A 24,352-nucleotide genomic window follows, 5' to 3' on the forward strand; every position below is an offset into this window, starting at 1 on the left:
AAGGATTTCAGTTCTGTGTTCAGGTATGATTCAATTTCTAAAAAAAATAGAGCATTTTGGAAGGACTGTGACCACTTCTGGAATGTGGTAAATTAAATCCTTTGTTATCTATAGACAGACATCATAGGGGTTACAGCAGTGCTGTAAAGATCTGTTTCAGATCTTGTCACTGGATACTTTCTACTTGGGGCAGGAGAGTAAAGAACACAATGTGGAGATAGGTGTCTCCTGAGCACTTGGATCCAAGCACCCAGATCCTGCTTTTGTTCCTGTTATCTCCCAATCAGGAGCGGCTGTGTGAGAGAGACTGAGAGCTTAGCCCTGCAAGAAACACCCACAGTTTTCTCTGGCTTCAAAACAGCAAGTCCTGTCTTTGCTTACTCATTATTTGTATAAAGGGAAAGAGGTAATTATAAAGGAATCAACATCCAAAACATTCTCTCAACAGCAAAAACAAGGGGGGGAGAAATATATGCCATGCAGAATTCCTTAGCTTAACTGAGCATGGGAATAGAGAGAATATGCAGTGGCACCTAGAGTGGAAAAATACCTTGAAGTTGGGAGTTCACAGTGCATACAGCAGACCGTGGTGACAGCAGATGCTGCGCAAGTCAGGGAAAAACTTCTGACAAGCCCTAGAATTTCCCAAGTAAGAGTCCATCTATCATTAGTCTTCTTCTATGTACCGAACAATGTACCAAAGGGATTAACAGCTTTAATCATAGCTGATTCATACATGGGGATAAGCACTGTTATTTTTTAACTATTAGGATCTTCCTGTTATAGAAAGGGGAAACTGAGGCACGAAGTGGCGAAGTGACATGTTCAAATGTTGCCTGTGGCAGAGCCAAAAATAGAAGGCAGGTTGCTCAAGTCCTTTTACACCCCCTTTATTACTTCTGTGCTGGTTTAGTCTAGGAATTACAATTTGTTACTTGCATATCCCTGACTTTTCTGGCTGTAGTAATATACAAGTACAAATCTGTTGCTCACATATCCCTGATTTTTCTGGCTGTAAAATGAGATTATTTATACTACAGGTGAAAGTGCTAGTAAGGCTGACTTGCACACCCTCATTTCCCTGAAGCCTTTCATGCTTGCAGGAGGTTTTGTGATGATCAAAGCCAATGCATCAGCCAAACACTTTGCAAAGGCATTGTCATTTTGCAGGTTTGCTCCCCTGGTTCTGTTATGGTCAAAGAGACTGAAATATTTTAAATTTGGAATAAATTTATTTAAGGCAAATGAGCAACGCAGCGCTGGGCGGCCGGGGAGTCTCCTGCTCCACCAACGGTCCGCAAATTCAGGAAATTACAGTCCATATTTTATACTTCCACGACTTCCTCCTTTTCGGCAATCTCCTCCCCGCTTTTTACGTCTTTAGTCCTTTCTGCGCAAACTCAGTCTTGTTGCTAGGAGGTCGGTCCTCTTCTTCGGCTGGTCTCGGGATTAAGGCAGTAGGTCTTCCTTAAGCGGCTTTATCTCTTGCGCTTGTGTATTTTGTTCGTCTTGCATAATTCTAAGCATTTCTTCCTTATCAGTACATTTCAAGGCTTACAGCTATCACAACAGGATATCGCTCAAGGTCTACAGCTAACATCGGTTTAGACATTTAGCAATATACATAAATCTTTGACTACAAGCTCTATTTGAACAGCAAATTATCTGTTCCTATCTTTCGTTAACTATTACAGTTCTAGGAAGTTTAATCATGAAAACAGGATATGATACAATAGGCCAGACCTGATGCATTATTTTATCAAAGTCTGTTGTTGCTAATCTCCTTTTTATGAATGGTGAGGAAGTGGCAGCCATACACAAGGATAAACAACTGTTGCAGCAGAGATGCTTTAAACTGTTCTGTTCCTTTGTGAAAGAGATTTAAGATAAAACCAATCTAAAGCATCAGTGATGGTGCACAGAGAGCCGCTTATCAACCCCAGATAAGTATCAGACCTTTCCCTTTCCATCACTTTCTGCCCCGCTCACCCTGGGGTGGGCACCCCCTGCACCTTTCCCCGTGCTCCCTGCAGCCAGGGGCGGGGGGGTGTAGGGTGGTGTCCCACCACCCTTGCTGCACATCTGCCGCAACCCTACCTTGCTCTGCCGCGGAGCCACATATGCCGGCACATCTGGGCGGGCGCGGCCCCTCCCTGTGGGTATATCTGGCGGACGCGGGGGACGACCCTCCGCCGGGGTAGGAGGAGCAGCGGATTAGCACAGCTTCAGCGGTGGCTGGGGTGGGCAGAGCCAGCGCGGCATGCAGGGGAGAGGAGGCTTGATGGGGCGGCTGGCCGGCAGCCTGGCCTCGCTCCGGCTGCTGCTGCTCCTGGCGCTGGGGCACGCCTGGACCTACCGGGAAGAGCCACAGGACGGCGACAAGTGGGTGTTCCCCCATCGTGGACCCCCGTGCTCCTGTTTCTGTGCGTTTTCCCCCTCATCCACCACCTTCTTTTTTCTTCCTTTTTCTAATAATCCGACTCTCCGCCTTACAGGAAGTTTTGTTCCGAGAACAAAATCGTCACCACCCGGCACCAATGCCTGAAACCCACGGGCGAGCTCACTATCTGCTTCAGGGTGTAACCACAGTGATGGAATTAGTTAATCATAAAGCACGAACAATGCTGCTATGTCCCTTGTACAGCCCTGCCCATCTGGACATTAGGGCTGGGAACAGAGGGTTTAGTCCCTAGGTAATCATTAATGTTAAACAGTAATGGTGAAGGGTGATTTTTAATAGAAATAGCGTTAGCAAATAGTTGCAGGTGTATTTGTGGTACCTGTCTATTGTGTGAATTAACTGAAGCAAAAAGTCATACATCTCCCCCCAAAGAAGTTAGTGTTAATTAAAACTAGCAGGTGCCTAGAACTGGTCAAGACGACCCGTGCCGCAGGGACAAGAGCCAGAAGAGGACTGAGTTTGCGCAGAAACTGTGATGAAGAGGATAAGCCTTCATCTTAGGACCCCCGACGACCACCACTAGGAGGCACTGCGCAAGTGCGGGTGGGAGGAGTGTATGAAAATGGACTGATTTGACTATGAAAGAAAGGGCTTATGTAACCAGATGAATATGTATATTTTGATCTATATAAACTGCACGGAAAGGGTATGGGGTATGCACGTTCGGCGGAATTATCCCCCGTGCATCCGACGTCGCAATAAAGAATGCCTGCCTTTTAACACTACATTGGTGTTACGAGGTTTTATTCCCGGATTTTCGGTGACAAGGGGAGGGCGCGGAGCCGCGGGGAACACGCTGCGCCGCCCCGGGGGGAAGTGTGGGGGACACACGCGTGTTGACTGGTGGCAGGCGCGGGAGATGCAGACGTTTACATTTAGGTAGATGAATCATACTCTCAAAATGACAAACTCGTTTAGCAACCAGCTCTGGAGGAGACTTCGGCAGAGGCATCTCAAATTAAGTAAGATGAATCCAACCCTAAGTTTTCATTTTTCAGGTGTGTATTTGAGAAAGTGGTATTCACCATCCCAAAACAGCAGACTGTGAATGAGTGTTTCCAAATCGCTGCATTGCACCATAGGTTGTTTTGGCTCATGTTTCAAATCTTTTCTGTATCTATGACTGCTAGGACTGCCTTGCTTTAAAAAAGGAAAAAAATCAATTTCCATGTAATCATGTGTTTTCAAGGTCTAGCCTTTAGGATCGGGTGAGGAGGGCTCCATCCCCCTCTCTGCAATGTCTCTGTTTTGTGATGTCCATTTCACAAGAGCTGGGCAGCATCTTGGAAATGGTGTGTGGCTCAGCAGAGCAGCTTTGCACGGATAACATACCTGTGCTGTGGTATGCTGCTGGTCCTGCCCCTCTGAGATGTGTAACACCGATGCAGACTAGCAGCATCACCCATCTGTGATGATGAACCTTAGAGGAAGAGCAGCATCCCCATTGTTCCTGGTAGCAAGGTGTGCTTCCAGCAGACATGTGGAAATAACCTTGGCAGAACATGTTTTAATTTAAGATTCACTGATATTTCAAGATTGAAGTTGATAACAAGATGACAGGAAATGTGCAAGTGTTGACTAAGCCTGTGGTGCCTCAAGGTGGGTTTTAGGGCATTCAGGTACTTAGGAATTCAGTTTTCGCATCTAGAATGACAGGGAACATTTAAAAAACTTCAGCTGAAACAGAAACTCAGCTGTGGCTTTAGGCAATTTTCACTTCAAATTTCTGAGAAACTTGGTTTTGATGTTGTAATATTTATTCTTACAAAATTTCTTTTTTTTTCTTTTCCTAGACACTTTTTCACAGTATTTCATAATGACAATAGTTGTAAATAATATAGTAATTAAAATACGTTGTTAGCGATAGTTTAAAAAGATAGTTTATGTCAGCTGGTATTTACTATTAGCATACGCACCTAATATCTTTTCTAGGTCAAAGTATCTTTTGTGTAGAAATTAAACAAAATGACACAAAACTTATGTCATAACATGCCAGGCATAAGGCAACATGCACCACTACTAATGATCTGCTGTGCCCTAAGTTAAATTAAAAAAGTAATAAATTTAAAGTCAGATGTCAAAATTCTTGAGCAAAATTAGTTTTCCAAAGCATAAATTCTTGACTGAAAGCAATTTCATCCTTTTTGATCTCCTGCTGGGATTTTTCATGAAAATCACGTTTGCAGAGTATTTCAATAAAAATAGCATCTATTCGTCACAAAAATCACTTCTTGATTTTTTTAAATTTCTTTTTTAAACTAGATTTACTCATGAATAAAGATGAGCCAAATAGAGGGCCAAGCCAAAAGTAGGGCCAAGCACTGAGAACATATTTGCATTTTTCCCTGTGGTCATAGCAACCTTGTACATAATTAGATGTATTTTTTCTTTTTGAATGTGTGCAGTCTGGCCCTTGGCTTAGTTTTGTATTTTTTTAAATTTTCTCTGTATTTATTTTCATAAGAGTACAGAGGAACAGATGCAAAAAGCAGTTGGAGCTTGTGCAATATAAGGAATTGGCTGGATGGCCACACTCAGAGTTGTGGTCAATGGCTCGATGTCCGGGTGGAGACCAGTGACAAGTGGTGTCCTTCAGGGGTTGGTACTGGGACCGGTGCTGTTTAACATTTCTGTTGGGGCCATGGACAGTGGAACTGAGTGCACCCTCAGCAAGTTTGCAGATGACACCAAGCTGAGTGGTGCAGTTGATTTGCTGGAGGGAAGGGATGCCATCCAGAGGGACCAAGACAGACTTGAGAGGTGGGCCTGTGTGAACCTCATGAAGTTTAACAAGGCCAAGTGTAAGGTCCTGCACCTGGGTCGGGGCAATCCCAAACAAGGATACAGGCTGAATGATGAGTGGATTAAGAGCAGCCCTGCAGAGAAGGACTTGGGGGTACTGGTGGATGAAAAACTGGACATGAGCTGGCAATGTGCGCTTGCAGCCCAGAAAGCCAACCATATCCTGAGCTGCATCAAAATAAGTGTGGCCAGCAGGTTGAGAGAGGTGTTTCTCCCCCTCTACTCCCCTCTCGTGACACCTGTGTTCAGCTCTGGGGCCCCCAGCATAACAAAGACACGGACCTGCTTGAGCGGGTCCAGAGGAGGGCCATGAAGATGATTAGGGGGCTGGAGCACCTCCCCTATGAGGACAGACTGAGAGAGTTGAGGTTGTTTAGCCTAGAGAAGAGAAGGCTGCAGGGACACATTATAGCAGCCTTCCAGTACTTAAAGAGGGCTTGCAGGATAGATGGGGAGGGACTCTTTATCAAGGAGTGTAGTGATAGGATGAGGGGTAGCAGTTTTAAACTGAAAGAGGATAGATTTAGATTAGACACTAGGAAGAAATTCTTTACTGTGAGGGTGGTGAGGCACTGGAACAGGTTGCACAGAGAAGTAGTGGATGCCCACTCCCTGGAAGTGTTCAAGGCCACGTTGGATGAGGCTTTGAGTGCAAATTTTGCAAATTTTCAGTGCAAATCTCCTTTAAACTCTTGTACACAACTGCACAAAGTACCTGGTACTAATGACCCCATCATGTATGCATGGAGAAGAAGTTCTGCAGATTTATTGATAATGAAATAGTCCAATTAGACTCTGAATTCCTACTGTCTGCAAAATTAATCAAATTTGATGGAGTTTGGACAGCATGAGAGCATGAGGCCCCAATTACATGTTACTGTCTTCTCCAGCTGTTTGAATGTGATGATAACCTGTTTCACTCTCAGAAATTTAAACAGTATGTTGGCAACTTAAATTATACGAATGTTGCTGCAGTTTTCTTCAGTGCTTCCATGTGTTATCACTTGCATGTCACAATTCATTTTGTACATCTTAGCAGTAGTCCTTTTCATTACAGTCCTTCATTCATTTTCGTTTTAAACAGTACTTCCGTACAGTTTCTGTGGTCAGCATCTGGAATGGGCGTTCCCTGGCTTTATCTTGATAGTTTAGCAGTGTTCCAATAAGGGGATGGTAGTGGTCCTGTCACTTCCAAGTTCAGGAGGCTCAACATGCAATCTGGTACAATTTATTAATTGGAGTTTGCCCCCTTCTTAAAAACCAGCAAAACTTGATCACCTAATTAATTATATATACTAACTGTATATCAGGAGAGCTAAATATTATATTCAGTTAGAATTCGGTGAGAGTGGTGAAAATGATTCAGTGACGATATACAGACTTAAAAGAAACATTTGCTAGTAGGAAGCCATTTGTCAGTCACCAGTTGTAGGAAGATTCAAGCATGAAACAGATGGGAAAATGAGAATATTTGTATCCCCTGATGTCCTGGGTTTGGCCAGGACAGAGTTAATTTTTCATCAGAAGCCAGGAAGGAACACAGCTGGGCGGGGTGACCCAACCTGGCCAAACAGCAGGGTGTTCCATACCATGTGCCGTCATGCCGGGTGCTGATTGGGGGAGCTGGGTGGCAGGAAGGAGTCGTGTCTCAGGAGCGTATGGCGGCGGTGGGCAGTGAGAGTAGCTCTCTGCGTTCTGCTGTTTTGTTTGGTGTATTCTCCTTATCGGTATTGTTTTTGTTGTTACTGTTCCCTTTGTTTGCTGTTCTGTTAAACTGCCCTTATCCCAACCCACCAGTTTCTGCCTGTTTCTTTCCATTCTCCTCTGCACCCCAGCGGGGGGAGGGGCGGCCGCGTGGCCCTTCTGTTGCCGGCCGCAGCCAAACTAGAACATTAAATTTGGCGCCCAAGCGTGGGGCGGGGATAACGGCAGGGCTGAGCAGAGGAGGTTAAAACAGCTTTCTTAGATTTGGTTATAATTTGTTATACGCATTTTCTGTATTAGTTAAATAGTCGCCAGTAAAAAATGCTGCTGAGATTGATCAAGTGGCTGTGGTATGTGAACCCGTACCTGCTGTATGTGTTCCCTGTGGTGATGTTCATTACCTCGGGGAAAAGGATCAGGATTACGATTTTGCTGTACTGTATGATATCGACTTATGACATGATAACATCACTGGGCATGAAGTTAGGCTTATATTTGCATGCGGCACTGTGGTCATTTCCATACCTCAGGTGTTAATTCTCTGAATTTATTAATAATCGAACCCAATCTGTGGGGAAAACTGGAGGGGATACCTTCCCCCACTCTTTCACGCCTCCTATCTCCTTCAGGATGGTCCTAACGGCTTTTGACAATTTCGAGTACCCGTGGGATGCTCAGGCCAGCACGCTCCTATTGTTACGCCTCCTGAATGGGTTTCAGGTCTTGTTTAGGGTTAAACAAGTAGTTAACAGCATCCTGCAGAGACCTGCCCTGGGGTCAGATAGCTGTGAGTGGCTGGGTGTGTGGGACAGCATGGGCAGGTGTCTAGGGCAGTGGGCACCCCCGGTGTCTTTGAAACTCACCCCTGAGCAAGTGCAGAATCCGGACAATCTAGTAAAATATCTGCAAAAAGTGTGCTGCCACCCTGGGAACTCCAGAGAGACACAAATCACAGCAATGTGCTGGGGCCTGGCCCACGCCTACCAAGCTGCCCTGTTCAACACTGTTCAGTGCCCTAAAGGGGGGGAAACAAAGCGGCAGGCACTGTGACTGGCGCTGCCCTCCCAGCTGGCCCTGCAACACCTCCAGCCCAGGAGACAATCACAGCCCCACCAACCGGCACCACCAGTGCCACAGCGACAGGGGCAGCCCCGGCTTCCCCAGCGGGCACGGCAGCTGCTCCAGCTCCAGCAGCAGGCACTATGACTGACCCCAATAACCAACCTGTGCTGGTAGCAGTTGACCCTGTAAAACTAAAGAAAGATGCAAAGAAATCATATAGCTCCGGGAGGGATGACAATGAGCCAGGGTCATCGCAGGAGATAGACAGAGATCATCACCTGGTCCCTGTCCCTGAGCCAGCTGCGAGACATGCGCAAAGATTTCAGCCGCCACCCAGGCAAACACATTGTCACCTGGCTGCTGCGGTGCTGGGATAACAGGGCCAGCAGCTTGGAATTAGAGGGCAAGGAAGCCAAGCAGCTGGGATCCCTAGCCAGGGAAGGGGGCATTGACAAGGCCATTGGGAAAAAGGAACAAGTCCTCAGCCTCTGGAGGAGACTTCTCTCAGGCGTGAGAGAGAGGTACCCCTTCAGTGAGGATGTTGTATGCTATCCTGGCAAGTGGACCAATACGGAAAGGGGTATTCAGTACTTGAGGGAATTAGCTGTGCGGGAGCTGGTTTACTATGACCCAGACGATGAGCAGTTACCCACAGACCCAGATGAAGTCCAGTGCACAGCATCTATGTGGACGAAGTTTGTGCGGAGCGCACCATCCTCATATGCCAATTCACTGGCAGTAGCAGACTGGAAAGGTAAAGAGGCACCAACAGTGGATGAGGTGGCTGTCAGACTCCGGCAATATGAGGAAAGTCTCTCTTCCTCCCTCATCTCAGCTGTGAAGAAACTGTCCTGGGAGTTCCAGCAATTCAAAGAGAGCATGTCCTACTCCCCACCTGTACGGGCCAGCATCTCAGCTATTAGGGGCAAGCGTTTCTCTGCTCAGGAGAGCGGATACAGAGGCTACACACCACGGGGCACCCTGCAGTTCTACCTGCGTGACCATGGAGAGGACATGAGGAAGTGGGATGGAAAACCCACCTCAGCCCTAGAGGCACGAGTGCGTGAGCTGCAAGGTAAAATAGTCACAAAAGGGGATTCTCTTAGGAAAAATGCCACTCCAGTTTCCAGCAGCCAGCTCTCCAGACCAGGTAGGCAGTTTGATCTTGATTCCGATCCTCTGGAGGGGACCTCCAAGTCATTTTTACAGCAGGTGAGCAGCAAATTCTCTGACCAGGATTAGAGGAGCCCTGCCTCCAGCCAGGTGGAGGAAAGGGACAACCGCGTTTATTGGACGGTGTGGATTCGGTGGCCTGGCACGTCAGATCCACAAGAGTATAAAGCTCTAGTGGACACTGGTGCACAGTGTACTTCAATGCCATCAGATTTCAAAGGGTCAGAGTCCATTTGCATTTTGGGAGTGACAGGGGGGTCCCAAGAGCTGAGTGTATTAGAGGCTGAAGTGAGCCTCACTGGGCAGGTCTGGCAGAAGCACCCCATTGTGACTGGCCCCGAGGCTCCATGCATCCTTGGTATAGACTATCTTAGGAGAGGGTATTTAAAGGACCCAAAGGGGTCCTTTAAATAAACTGCTCCCCAGTTCAAGAAAGATGAAGAGTTACTGGAGAGAGTCCAGCAAAGGGCTACAAGGATGGTGAGGGGACTGGAACATATCTCCTACGAGAGGCTGAGGGAGCTGGGCTTGTTCAGCCTGAAGAAGAGAAGGCTGCGAGGGGACCTAGTATATACTTACAAATATCTGAAGGGTGGGTGTCAGGAGGATGTGGCCAAGCTCTTTTCAGTAGTGCCCAGCGACAGGACAAGGGGCAATGGGCACAAACTGAAGCACAGGAAGTTCCACCTGAACATGAGGAAGAACTTCTTCCCTCTGAGGGTGACGGAGCCCTGGAACAGGCTGCCCAGGGAGGTTGTGGAGTCTCCTTCTCTGGAGATATTCAAGACCCGCCTGGACAAGGTCCTGTGCAGCCTGCTGTAGGTGACCCTGCTTTGGCAGGAGGGTTGGACTAGATGACCCACAGAGGTCCCTTCCAACCCCTACCATTCTGTGGTTCTGTGATTCTGTGGTATCGGTGGGCTTTTAGCATAGCTGCTTTGGAGACGGAAGAAATTAAACAGCTGTCCATTTTGCCTGGTCTCTCGGAGGATCCTTCCGTTGTGGGGTTGCTGAGGGTTGAAGAACTACAGGTGCCAATCACGACCACAACGGTGCACCGGTGACAGTATCGTACCAACCGAGACTCCCTTCTCCCCATTCATCAGCTGATCCGCCAGCTGGAGAGTCAAGGAGTGATCAGCAAAACTCACTCACCCTTTGATAGTCCCATATGGCCAGTGAGAAAGTCTACTGGAGAGTGGAGACTGACAGTAGACTACCGTGGCCTGAATGAAGTCACACCACCGCTGAGTGCTGCCGTGCCAGACATGCTAGAACTTCAATATCAGCTGGAGTCAAAGGCAGCCAAGTGGTATGCTACAATTGACATCGCTAATGCATTCTTCTCCATCCCTTTGGCAGCAGAGTACAGGCCACAGTTTGCTTTCACCTGGAGGGTCTTCCAGTACACCTGGATCTCCAGCCTGCAGGCTGTGGGCACGGGCCGCACCAGATACATCAGCCTTGAGCTCCGGATGCAGCAAGTGACCGCCCATCACCACACATCACCTCTCCTGCCACGGAAGACCATTACGACAGATGGAGCCCGAAGTCATGGATTAAATGAACTCAACGGACACTTTAGAGTGATGATGCATAGACTAAGGGAATGATATCTGGAGACAGGAGAAGTGGTGTATGGGATTTCTGGAAGAGCAGGGACATACTGTGAGGAACCCAGACACTCTGAATATGGACTTGATCGGTTTTTAGCAGCACAGGTCTCAAGGCCATTCTCAGACCAGCTGCAGGTAAACAGTCGTTCTATGAATAATGAGTACTGCTTATGTAACCCGGGTGTTTTATTGATAGATGTTTTATGCATCGTGACCAATCATAACTGAGTGCTGTATAGAGTGTTTATGTGTAGTGACTAATAATCAAGTGCTGTCTATATAATCCAGATTCTCTGCTAATAAAGTTGACTGTTATGGATCATATTGGTCGAGTCCTTGGCGTCGCCGCAACAAATGGCGCCCAAACAGGGACCCTCAGATCCGCACTAGCATCTACGGGTGATTTTTCCAGGAAGACCGAACCCTGAGGGAGTGGAGGCTGGCCTAAGGTAAGTGCTGCCCCGGCACTCGGGAGTCGCTAGCGCAAAAAATTGGGAAGAGAAAGCCTGGGAAATCCTGCCCTGATCAAGCAGGTGGCCGGGGAGGAGATGGGGTCCGCACTGACATAGGAAGAGTCAGCAGTGGTTAAGCTCCTCCAACATATCCTTTCTGTGAGAGGGTTACAATATGACTCAGCTACAGAATATCACAGAATAGTAGGGGTTGGAAGGGACCTCTGTGGGTCATCTAGTCCAACCCCCCTGCCGAAGCAGGGTCACCTACAGCAGGCTGCACAGGACCTTGTCCAGGCGGGTCTTGAATATCTCCAGAGAAGGAGACTCCACAACCTCCCTGGGCAGCCTGTTCCAGGGCTCCGTCACCCTCAGAGGGAAGAAGTTCTTCCTCATGTTCAGACGGAACTTCCTGTGCCTCAGTTTGTGCCCATTGCCCCTTGTCCTGTCACTGGGCACTACTGAAAAGAGCTTGGCCCCATCCTCCTGACACCCACCCTTCAGATATTTGTAGGCATTTATAAGGTCCCCTCGCAGCCTTCTCTTCAGGCTGAACAAGCCCAACAACCTTGAAGTCTCTGTTGCTTTGGGCGTGGAGAAAGGACTTAATCCCCTCAGTTAATGCTGCCTTTGAAGTTCAGACATGGGCGGATATAGCAACGAAACTGTGGGAAGGAATTGGTATGGGATCCAAGGAAGCGAGCAAATTCTCCACTTTGTGGAGGTTGAACTATGAGACTTTAAAAGCTATGAGAGCTGAGAGGGGAGCCGCTGCCTCTGCTTTCGCTGTGTTAACACCCGAGGGAGGGTCCTGCTCGGCGACTGGTTTTCCGTTCGCGGGTCCCAGCACCCTCGCGCTGCCTGTGTAAGCAGGAGGGGGTCCGAGTCAGCGGCCCGTGGAGGCAGGGGAACCCGCGGTCCAGGAGCAGGAGCACGCGCGGAGCGACCCGCTGACGCAGGAGTTTCCACCCCCACTGCCAGAATCGCTGCCACCGTCACCACGCCGCAGAGAGGGGTGCGTGGGGGCGCCGCCGCTGCTCCCTCCGATCATCCCATGTCCCCGAATCCTGTACCGCGGTATCCTCCACTTCCTACGCCGCCGTCTCCCAGGACTCCAGTGACTCGTTGCACAGACGAGAATGTTATGGACATTTCACTGCCGGAGCCACCAGTTCCTAACCCATATAACCCGTTTTCTCTTCCAGCCCCACCTTGCGCTGTGCCGTGGGATTGGGGGTTGGGAATCGGAGGAGGGTTAGGGGTATGGTGGAGAGGGATAGCTACTGTGATGACAGTTGCAGTTGGTGTGGTGGTGCGACTGTTGGTCACAAAACAGAAAAGGAAAAAACAGGACAAGAGTTGTTTTAATTGTGGAAAAAAGGGTCACTTTCGGAAGGAATGTGGAGTCAAAGGACCGGTTAGCCAAGGGGGAAGAAAGTGGTGTGTGAACTGTAAGCGGGATAACCACAATACCAGTGAATGCAGAAAATCAGGAAACAGATCAGTTGTTCGACTTGGATGTGTGGCAGAGAATCGGAGACTCTGTTCATGCAAGTCGGCAACCAAGAGGAGCAATAATTAGCTCCTGTTTTTTGAGCTGTTGTTAGCCTGACTCAGAAGTAATGGAGTGCCCGCGGAATCACTGGGTGTTTTTGGTGTTTTAACTTGGAAGGTGTCAGGAGAATTACCTTTTAAACATACTTCAAGGGGTGATGTGAATGCTAGTCGAGTATTAACAACTTGGCATTTGGTTTATGAAGCGTTAAAAGATGTGTGAGCAGAGAAAAAAAAAGTAGCCAGCGCCATTCAGAAAAGTCCTTTTGTTGCAAATGTACCACCTGAAGAAAGCAGTGAGCAGGGGCTGGGTCCAACAGGCCCTGAACAGGAATCGGGTCTGCCCCCTCCCCCTGGCTTGCTGAAGGATGGGACAGTCACCTAGAAAGGAGCGAAAGCTCCATTAAAAGATTTTACAGAAAATTTTGTAAGAACAAAGTCTTGCAGCTTAAAATCCCTGAGGAAATCATTACTTGGAAAAGAGTGCATACCGCTTTCAATGCTCTAAAACCCGCAGAAACTATCTTACAAGCAGCTGCTACTCCTCCACTGTTATCTCAAAAGCAAGGACAGAGCCACAGTTTTTTGAAATTTAACCCCACATATGATGAAATTCCTAACCCAACACGAGAAATGAGGGAGATAAATCCGCCAAAACCTGACGATCCTTTAAATCCAGAGGAATGGAAAGTGGGGTGCAAAATCCGGCATCCTGAAAGTGTACAACAGGGTCCCTCTACAGCAATTGGCGTACCCGACCTGAGATCAAAACAAGGTGAATTCCAACATAAAACTGCGCAGTCCCTCCGACACAGTAAAGCTGTCGTGCCAGCAGCCACCGCATCGGACGGGTCAGCGAACTGTACACCTGGTGGGGCACACGGCCCCCCCCCCCTTCCCCGCGCGGCCTGGCCCCGCCCCCCCCGAGAAGCAGCGCGGCGAGAACCATCTTAAGCGGCTGGACTTTGTTGTCTTTCCACGATTCTGATGGCCTTTCTAGATGAGTTGTCCCCTCTATTTACCTTGTTAAAAGAGACACAGATTTGTTATTTTCCCGAAGACTGACGCCAAAAGCAAAAACTGTCTTACAAAAGTTTCGGATAAAATTGCAATTGCCTTTACCTCCAGAATTAAAGTCAATTTACCAACAAGTTGTATATAACTTATGAGTTGTTTTTTCTTCCAGCCTTATGCTCTTTTAGGTCGGTGGTGTGTTAATGCGCAGGAGTTGAAGACTCTGGAATGGATCTTTTGGTATCATACGACCATGAAAACATTAACCACTTCTCGGAAATGTAATGATTATGTATGTTAACATGGCATAAATATCTGGTAGGAGTGTCTTTTCGGTACACACATTTGGGTAGAACTATCCCCTGTGCGTTCAGTACTGCAGTAAAGAATGCCTGCTTTCTAGAACTCCAAAATTAAGTTTTAGAGAGTTAATTGTTTTGCTGCTTTCTAGTAATAGATTTTGGGTACCCAGGTAGGACCCTGCTCTTGAACATCAATGGTCCGAGGGATCGCAGGACCTCCAGCCGGCACCGAGGGATTCTCGGGGAAAACCTCTGATCCCTGGACCAAAAAGTTCTGAGCACGGATCATTAATAAGGCAAAGGCATTCTTCCAGTATTGTTTCTTGTTGCCTGCCTGTTAGTCGAAGTGAAAGCTTCACAGCATTGGGCTATATCCCTGACGAGAAAGGAAAGCGTCCTTCCTAAACCAGAATTGAAAAGAGAGTACTCTTCCTGAAACTGAGGCTTGGGAGTTTGTCTGTTAAATGTTGAATATTATTGTAAGTCCTTGTCTGTTCATAAGTCTTTGCAATATTTGGATTTATGCTGAAAACTTGGTGTGCCTGTGTGTGTGTGTGGTCGCGACCATGAACGTGTGGTTTTATGTTATAGTGTTTGTATTTCTGTGATCTGATGGATTTATTTGGTTTCTGTGATCTAACGGATTTGTCTGGACTAAGTAACAGGTTTTGTGCCTTCCGGTTTGGTAAGTTCTGCAGGTATTGATTATTTTCTGGTTTTCCTTTTTCTTTTTGACTTTAGACTCTTGTGTTTGGACTCTGATTTATCAGGACTCTACAAGCATTTGATGCAACAGGGGTTAGATGTGCTGATGTTTGCAGCTTTGTGCTTTTATGTACATTAATTTTAGCCTATATAGTTAATGAGTCGCTAGGTGATTAATATGGTTAGCCAATACTGAATGTTAGGGATGTTTGTATGTGTGATAAGCATACCTATAACCCAAGTGCAAAATTATTGAGCTCATATTATTAATACACTGTTATTTCGACTCCTGACATGGTGAGATGCATCCCCTCCAATTGGCAATAATGATATGTTGTGGTCAGGCAGTGCTTGGATCCCACCATCCTCACAGAAAGAAAATTGGATGCAAGTAAATCAATCTACACCCATATGTTAGGTAACAGATTTGCCATCAATATGTATCATTCTCAGGCTAATTTGATCTTTCTTTATACCCAGCAGGTTATGGTATGCACTTCACATCTCTATGTCTTCAATTAGCATTTGTGTTCTTATGTCTGTTTTTTTCAGTATTGTTGTTTGTGTGGGCCTCTGAGAAAGTGGTAGCAAATGGAAGGCTGAATTATGTCAGCTCTTTTCATCAACAGCGTCTGGCTAAACAAAAAAGGGGGATGTGGGAAACCATATAATTTGAGACAGAACAGCACCGTCTCATGACCCTGAAAGATCAGCGCGTCCTGTGCCTCCCTTCTCTGTTCTCAGGAGATAAGCTGTTTTCACACATCCAGCTGCAAAAGATCCTGGAAAACAGCAACCGTGAACTGGCATTCGCAAATCCACGAATCCAAAGCTGATTGGCTCTAGTAACTATAAGGTATTCACTTGAGCAATATGTCCTTTTATTAACATTTGTGTTCTTATGTTTGTTTTTAGTATTACACCATAACAGGGCTGTTACTGAACCATAATGCCAATAGTGATGCTTACGCATGTCAATTTAGCAGTAAACAGTCGTTCTATGAATAATGACCAATCATAGTTTGAGTACTGCTTATGTAACCCGGGTGTTTTATTGATAGATGTTTTATGCATAGTGACCAATCATAACTGAGTGCTGTATAGAGTGTTTATGTATAGTGACTAATCATAACCGAGTGCTGTCTATATAATCCAGATTCTCTGCTAATAAAGTTGACTGTTATGGATCATATTGGTTGAGTCCTTGACGCCGCCGCAACAGTGGTGGTGATCAACTGGAAAATGGGGGAACTGGGCATGACGTAGATGGTATGGAATAAGGGGTGGATAATGTTCCTGAGCTGCTCTCTGTGTTCTGCCGTTTTGTTTTGTGGATTCTCCTTATCAGTATTGTTTTTGTTGTTACTGTTCCCTTTGTTTGCCCTTCTGTTAAACTGCCCTTATCCTGACCCACCAGTTTTTGCCTGTTTCTTTCTGTTCTCCTCCGCACCCTGGGGGGGGGAGGGGCGGCAGGGCAGCCGTGTACCCTTTTATTGCCGGCCGCAGCCAAACTATAACACCTGATTATGTAAATTTCTTTGTCTACTAGACTCTTGAATACTGTCGTAAATTGACTTGAAAGAAATAGTTTTGCTCCTGTTCAGAATTTTTTTACTTAAATAAAGGGCTAAATTAAGAAAACCAGCATGCATGAATTGGGCAGATGAAAATTTGAACCTGAATCTGCATATCCTGGAAGAACACTTTAGTGCAGACTCAAAGAGGGGTGGTCGCACCTCAGAGACGGGTAGCCTTTGGGATGGAGGTGTGTTTTGGTATTAAAATGATATTAAAATAAGCAAAGTTCATGAAAGGATAGCACTTTGGCAAGGTTTCGAAAACCTGTTGACTCAGGGGGCCAGATGAGCTGCTTATCAGTTCTAGAGGACCATTTCTTCCCGCTTTATCGTCACGGAATCTTCACTCCGCTCCATCCTTTATGGTATGTTGCAGGGAGTTGCTGTGTTAGTGGATTCCTCGCATGTCTGCTGCAGCTGTGTCCCACTCCATCATTTCTCTTGATAAAAACACAATTACTTACTGTGGTTAGCATTAATGGTTACTTAGAGAATAGATCCTCCATCCTAATGTCCAGGTGGGTCGGGTTGTACCAGGAACATAGCAGCACTGTTCATGTTTATGGTCAACTGATTCCATCACCTTGGTTACATTATCAACTGACTTTTCTTTTTAGAGATTTCTTTTCTATTGTTGCCATTGTGTTTCCTCTCTGAAGTTTTGCTGATCATTTCAGTTTTAATAGAATTGCAAAAGCCTCAATTGATATTATAATATAATATTATGAACAAGAAATTTCACAGAATCACAGAATCGTAGGGGTTGGAAGGGACCTCTGTGGGTCATCTAGTCCAACCCTCCTGCTGAAGCAGGGTCACCTACAGCAAGCTGCACAGGACCTTGTCCAGGCGGGTCTTGAATATCTCCAGAGAAGGAGACTCCACAACCTCCCTGGGCAGCCTGTTCCAGTGCTCCGTCACCCTCAGAGGGAAGAAGTTCTTCCTCATGTTCAGACGGAACTTCCTGTGCTTCAGTTTGTGCCCATTGCCCCTTGTCCTGTCGCTGGGCACTACTGAAAAGAGCTTGGCCACATCCTCCTGACACCCACCCTTCAGATATTTGTAAGTATATACTAGGTCCCCTCGCAGCCTTCTCTTCTTCAGGCTGAAAAAGCCCAGCTCCCTCAGCCTCTCCTCGTAGGAGAGATGCTCCAGTCCCCTCACCATCCTTGTAGCCCTTTGCTGGACTCTCTCCAGTAGCTCTTCATCTTTCTTGAAGTGGGGAGCCCAGAACTGGACAGAGTACTCCAGATGAGGCCTCACCAGGGCAGTGTAGAGGGGAAGGAGAACCTCCCTCGTCCTGCTGGCCACACTCTTCTTGATGCACCCCAGGATTCCATTGGCTTTCTTGGCAGCCAGGGCACACTGCTGGCTCATGGTTAACTTTGTCATCCACCAGGACACCCAGGTCCCTCTCCGCAGAGCTGCACTTCAGCAGGTCCACCCCAAGCCTGGACTGGTGCATGGTGTTGTTCCTCCCCAGGTGCAGGACCCTGCATTTGCCCTTGTTGAACCTCATCAGGTTCCTCTCTGCCCAACTTTCCAGCCTATCCAGGTCACGCTGAATGGCAGCACAGCCTTCCGGTGTGTCCACCACACCTCCCAGTTTGGTGTCATCAGCAAACTTGCTGAGGGTACATTCTAACTCTTCATCCAGGTCGTTGATGAAGAAGTTAAACAAGACTGGGCCCAGTACTGACCCCTGGGGGACACCACTTGTTACCAGCCTCCAACTAGACTCAGCGCCGCTGATGACAACCCTCTGAGCTCTGCCATTCAGCCAGTTCTCTATGCACTTCACCGACCACTCATCCAGCCCACACTTCCTGAGCTTCCCTAGGAGGATATCATGGGAGACTGTGTCGAAAGCCTTGCTGAAGTCAAGGTAGACAACATCTACGGCTCTCCCTTCGTCTACCCAGCCAGTCATGTCATCGTAGAAAGCTATTAGATTGGTCAGGCATGATTTCCCCTTGGTGAATCCATGCTGACTACTCCTGATAACCTTCTTTTCTTCCACTTGCTTGATGATGGCCTCCAGGATAAGCTGCTCCATCACCTTTCCCGGGATGGAGGTGAGGCTGACTGGCCTGTAGTTCCCTGGGTCCTCCTTCTTGCCCTTTTTGAAGATTGGAGTGACATTGGCCTTTCTCCAGTCCTCGGGCACCTCTCCTGTCCTCCAGGACCTCTCAAAGATGATGGAGAGTGGCTCAGCAATGACATCCGCCAGCTCCCTCAGCACTCGTGGGTGCATTCCATCGGGGCCCATGGATTTGTGGGCGTCCAGATCGCTTAAGCGATCCCTCACACAGTCCTCCTCGACCAAGGGAAAGTCATCCTCACTCTAGGCTTCTTCTCTTACCTCCGGGGCCTGGGATTCCTGAGGGCCAGTCTTAGCAGTGAAGACTGAAGCAAAGAAGGCATTCAGTAGCTCTGCCTTCTCCGCATCCTCTGTCACCAGGACACCCGCCTCATTCAGCATCGGCCCCACATTGTCCCTAGCCTTTCTTTTGCTGCTGATGTAGTTGAAGAAGCCCTTCTTGTTGTTTTTGACATCCCTTGCCAGCTTCAATTCCAGGTGGGCCTTGGCCTTCCTCGTCACATCCCTATTTATCTGATTAGAGCAAGGTACTGCTTAATCTCCAGTTATCTTGCAGGGAAATGCACTCCATGGTGGAATTTTGTTGAAAGTTTAAGAGAGGATAAGATTTTGAATTCTGTTTTGGTTTTGGAAAACTAAACATACACAACAGCTGTAATTCAATGGCTGCCTGTCAGTCCTTAGTTTGATTCGATTTCCTTTGCTGTGGTCGCCAAGGGAACAGATTGCTCTCCCTTACTGTGATAAGTTGTGAATATCTGCTGGCTAAGAGTAACACCAATGCCACACACGTGTCTGTAGGTTTCCATACAGTATTTTGGAGACCATGACTTTCTGGGTCACTTTGCTGTCTCAGGTCCTAAGGCTAGGGATCTTAATTCTTACTGAATTTTGGTGAGGTTAGGGACACTTTGCTCACCTGAGATCTCAGAATATATGGATGTTACTGGCTGGAGCAAAGCCTCCCGCAGCAAAATGTGGTGCTACTGTGGGTTTACTGTGCAGTGTCTCCTCAGTACAGTCAGTTCACTCCAAAATGAACCAATACAATTAATGATCTTTCAGAACATTGCATAATTACTGTGAGGGGTGCACTGAGGTAGAAATTGCTACAATTAAAGGATGAGATCTGGCAAATAGTTGTTCATGTAGTCCAGAAGTTTTTGATGTTCACATCAAAGCAGTTTGGAGAATTTTAAAACTGGCAAGCCAAGAGCTTTATGATAAGTGCCCTCCTTAGTGGTTTGATTGATAATGAAATCCAGGTACATTGTATTACGGTTTTCATCTACAGAATATAGTGTTAAATATGAACTGACTTTCCCAGGCATGTCGTCTAGCACAGAGACTCCAGACAAACAAAATAGTAGACTTCTTATGGCTGATACAAAATATGTATTAAAAATAGGCAGCCAAAGGGAATATGATTCTTGTAAATATCCTAGGTATTGTATATGCTCCCTAAGGCCAGGCTTCTTTGTCCTTAAAAAAGTGATTGCAGTCTCTCTTGCTAACAGCAGGACGTTATTAATACTTGTGTTACTGCTCTCATTGTGCTAGAGACCCGTTGAGCTGGATTGTTTTGTACTGATTGCAGTAAAAAATAAGTAAGGCAGAAAAGGGGGGAATGGAAGGATGAAGATACGGAGCAGCAAGAAAGAGAAAGGAAAAAAACAGGGGCATGGAACAGGCAGAAAAAAAAAGCACAAGAGCTAATTAATTAAGGTCAGGGTGTCGGTTTTGCGAAAAGGAGGTGAAAGCACAAACCGTAGTCCGTAGGGCGGAATTTGAAAGGAAGCCTCCACGACCCCCGAGAGTGGGCTTTGGGAGGAAAAATGTCGCGGAACCAGTTGTGGAAAGAACGGCTAGTGAGGGGTATCCCTCGAGAGTTGATGGACAGGCAGCCGCTGCAGAATTTGCAAATCTTAGTAGAGATGTGGAAGTCGAGAGATAAGAGCTTGCCGCGGGAAGTAGGCGTTCCTGAAATCCCCCGGCCCCCGGGGCCGGTACTGCCCACTGCTCCAGGGGAGGAGCCCATCGGCCCTCCCTAGCCAGGAAACTTCCCGCGCTGTTCCCAGTGAGTGAGCTGGGGGATGGTGGGTGGAAATATTTTAGAAGGCTCACTGAAAACGAGAAAGGGGATCTACTGGTAACTTTCCCCCTTGGCCCTTTTAAGACTCCTCCCACCTTTTTAGTAGATACAGGGGCCCAAATGTCCGCTCTGAGTGCTGACACTGCAGGCTGGAGTGGGGTTGTCCCTGATAAAAAACAGATATGGGTAACTGATGTGTTTGGGTATTCCAAACTTCTGCTGACAGCCTGGGTAAAGTGCTGGTTACCAGGGGACAACACCCCCACTGAAACCAATCATGGTATTGGGAATGCTCCCTATGAACATTTTAGGATTAGATTTATTCTAATAGTTCTAATTGGAGTTTTCTCTTGTTTTCTCTTGCAGGGAATAAGAATCTCAGGAAGAAGGAAGGAAAGAATCTGAGGAAGAAGAGTCTGAGGAAACCTTGTCGCAAGCCAAGAGCTTGTGCTGTTCTTAAGTTTGTCAATAGTTTGTGTGTTTTTCTGTCTTATAAACTTTTTAATATGTATATATTACTATTGCTCTCACTGTTTTGGACGACCTGTCTCCTCTCCTCTAGTACCGGAGAACAGGGTGGGAATGCCTCACATAATCTAGCGTGGGAACTGGTTCATGTATTTGTAATCATACCTATCAGGGAATGTGTATAGTGTTTCCCCAGTCTGTGGAACAAGGGTGGAGGTTTTTTGTCACTCCTACTGGGGGACTATAACCTTCTGGGAGCTTTCTGACCCATTTTTCTATCCTTTACTGAAGGAAGGGGTTAAAAGGGATTTTAGTAGAAGTAGCATTACCTAATAGTTGCTGTGCATTTAAAAAAAAAAAAACCCCCGATAGTGCTTATCTATTGTGTAAATTAACTGAAGCAGAGAGTCTTGTATCTCCATACAAAGGGGTTAGTTCCTGATAGGGGCTGGGAGTCGCCTAGAACTGGTCAAGACCGACCCTGCTGTATGGATGGGAGCCAGAAGAGAACTGAGTTTGCGCAGAAACAAGGGTCAATCAGCGAACACCGTGATGAAGAGGATGGGCCTTCATCTTGGGACCCCCGACTGTATCTCGATCTGAAAACTAATGATAATAGGAGCACTGTTCAGTGTATTAGAAGTAAGAACAGAAAACGTTGATTCACTGCCAATAAAAGCAGAACAATTAATATACCTCCTAAGGAGGACTCCAGAAAAAAATTTGATGATCGGACTTATAAAAGAATTTGCAAATGTACAAAATGTGACCCAAATAACTGCATGTCTTCCAATCCCAAGGGCGGTAGGAGAATCAGTCCCATGGGGAAATTCAACAAGACATGCAAGAAAATTGGCTTCATAAAATTTTTAATGGATTCAGGTAGAATATTAGTTCTTGGGTCAAATCTTTAATCGGTACCGGACTGCTTTTACTGGTAGTAGTTTTAATAATAATACTGCTCATTTATTATTGTCTAAAAAAGGAATTCACCAACAGAACAGCTTTTAATCGAATGATTATTCAGGCTATTACAAGAAGACAAAACCTTAGTGAGTCGGTTATAACACTTCCACCACCCTATAGCGAAACAAGTGGACTATAAGTGTAGTGTTGTAATTTTGAAAAGTATATTTTAATAGTATTTAATCATTATATGATCAAGAAAAATTTAATTATGGAAGTATTGAAAAGATAATTATTTCAAAACTTCCAAAGGGGGGAAATGTAACCACGGTGATGGAATTAGTTAATCATAAAGCACGAACAATGCTGCTATGTCTCTTGTACAGCCCTACCCATCTGGACATTAGGTCTGGGAACAGAGGGTTTAGTCCCTAGGTAATCATTAATGTTAAACAGTAATGGTGAAGGGTGATTTTTAATAGAAATAGCGTTAGCAAATAGTTGCAGGTGTATTTGTGGTACCTGTCTATTGTGTGAATTAACTGAAGCAAAAAGTCATACATCTCCCCCCAAAGAAGTTAGTGTTAATTAAAACTAGCAGGTGCCTAGAACTGGTCAAGACGACCCGTGCCGCAGGGACAAGAGCCAGAAGAGGACTGAGTTTGCGCAGAAACTGTGATGAAGAGGATAAGCCTTCATCTTAGGACCCCCGACGACCACCACTAGGAGGCACTGCGCAAGTGCGGGTGGGAGGAGTGTATGAAAATGGACTGATTTGACTATGAAAGAAAAGGCTTATGTAATCAGATGAATATGTATATTTTGATCTATATAAACTGCACGGAAAGGGTATGGGGTATGCACGTTCGGTGGAATTATCCCCCGTGCATCCGACGTCGCAATAAAGAATGCCTGCCTTTTAACACTACATTGGTGTTACGAGGTTTTATTCCCGGATTTTCGGTGACACGACGACCACCACTAGGAGGCACTGCGCAAGCGCAGCTAGGAGGAGTCTATGGAAATTACTTCTTGGAACTGATTTTAGTATGAAGCAGGGATAGGTTATGCATAGGTATAGGCGTATTGGTAAATATAATGCATATGTAATACTTGATTGTATAAGTTGAAGAGACAAGTTGCTGCTGGGCGTGCACGACTGATGGGACTACCCCCTGTGCCGCCCGGAGCCGAATAAACATACCTACTTTACAATCTTACAGATTGTGGAGTCTGTTTTCCGCACATCATTACCTTTTATTCTTTGAACCTTGCCCTCCCCAGATGTACAAAATTACCCAACAGTACTGGAACCCTTAGAGTTTGTAAATCCCCCACAGTATGATTCCTGTGACCTTTTTCAGTGTGACAAAGTTCTTATCAATGAAACCTGTTATTTATCTTTTAGACTATGAGGATACTTGGATTTGCCAGACCAGTATTTATCCTGCACCATTTGGATTGGCCTGGGGAAGCTCAGCTGGAAAGTTTTCAAACCCCATATACAATTCAAAAGATCTTTTGCGACTCTAATCCATAATAAGGGTTGGATCAACACTATTCAAGAACCAGATTACTGGACATTGGGAATGAGGATGGCATTCAGTCTTGAAGCTGTCTTTGTTCCCTCAGCGGTGTTCTTGCAGCATCAATGGGCCTTGGAAAACCTAACCTGGCAAGTCCACGTACTATCAAATTGGACTAGGTTTGCTTTCGGGGAATTAAATTTGTAAGTTCAACAAGTGTCAAGGAGCACTGCATATGTTGTTACTTAAGGAACAGGGCCTATGTGGGATGTTAAACCTGACTGAAGGAGAATGCTGTATTACCATTCACGATGCCACCACTTCGACTGAAGAAGCCTGAGCAAAAATGAAAGAAATATCTGACCAGATGGGAGAATTGTTCCAATACATGCAACTGAGTGACTGGTTTGATGGTTGGACTCCGGGTTTCTGGCTGCAGTACATACTATGATCCTTGGGACTCTCGGGGTGGGGAGCTTGGTTAATGAAAATAGGACTAACCTTAGTCACTGGTTTTATATTCTTAATGATAGGCATAGCTATTGTTCGTTGATTACCCATGCCATCTCTTCCTTTTCCTCTCTATTTGCTCCCTCTGTCCACTATGTCAGAATCACCACCCTAGAAGAAGATCTTTCTGAAGATGACGTCAAGATGTCTGTTTGAGCCAGGAGGTGGTGTACAGCCCCAGGCTGGTGTGGACAGTTGTCACAAACATCCCCAGGCCAGAGTGGGCAATTGTCTCAAACATCCGTCTTGGGAGAAACTGATAAAGATGCTCAAATTAATCAAACTCCTAAATCGGGCATTGTGCTTTGGCAACTTCCTCATCTTGAT

General features: G+C 46.3%; 1 pseudogene; it reads left to right on the plus strand.

Annotated features, from left to right (window-relative positions):
- The first annotated feature begins 2,279 nt into the window (after positions 1–2,279).
- The window catches only part of LOC142365556 (collagen and calcium-binding EGF domain-containing protein 1-like), a 62,358-nt pseudogene continuing 40,285 nt past the window's right edge, over positions 2,280–24,352 (plus strand).

This window comes from Opisthocomus hoazin, chromosome W (genome assembly GCF_030867145.1).
Source record: "Opisthocomus hoazin isolate bOpiHoa1 chromosome W, bOpiHoa1.hap1, whole genome shotgun sequence".
NCBI classification, from domain to species: Eukaryota; Metazoa; Chordata; class Aves; order Opisthocomiformes; family Opisthocomidae; genus Opisthocomus; species Opisthocomus hoazin.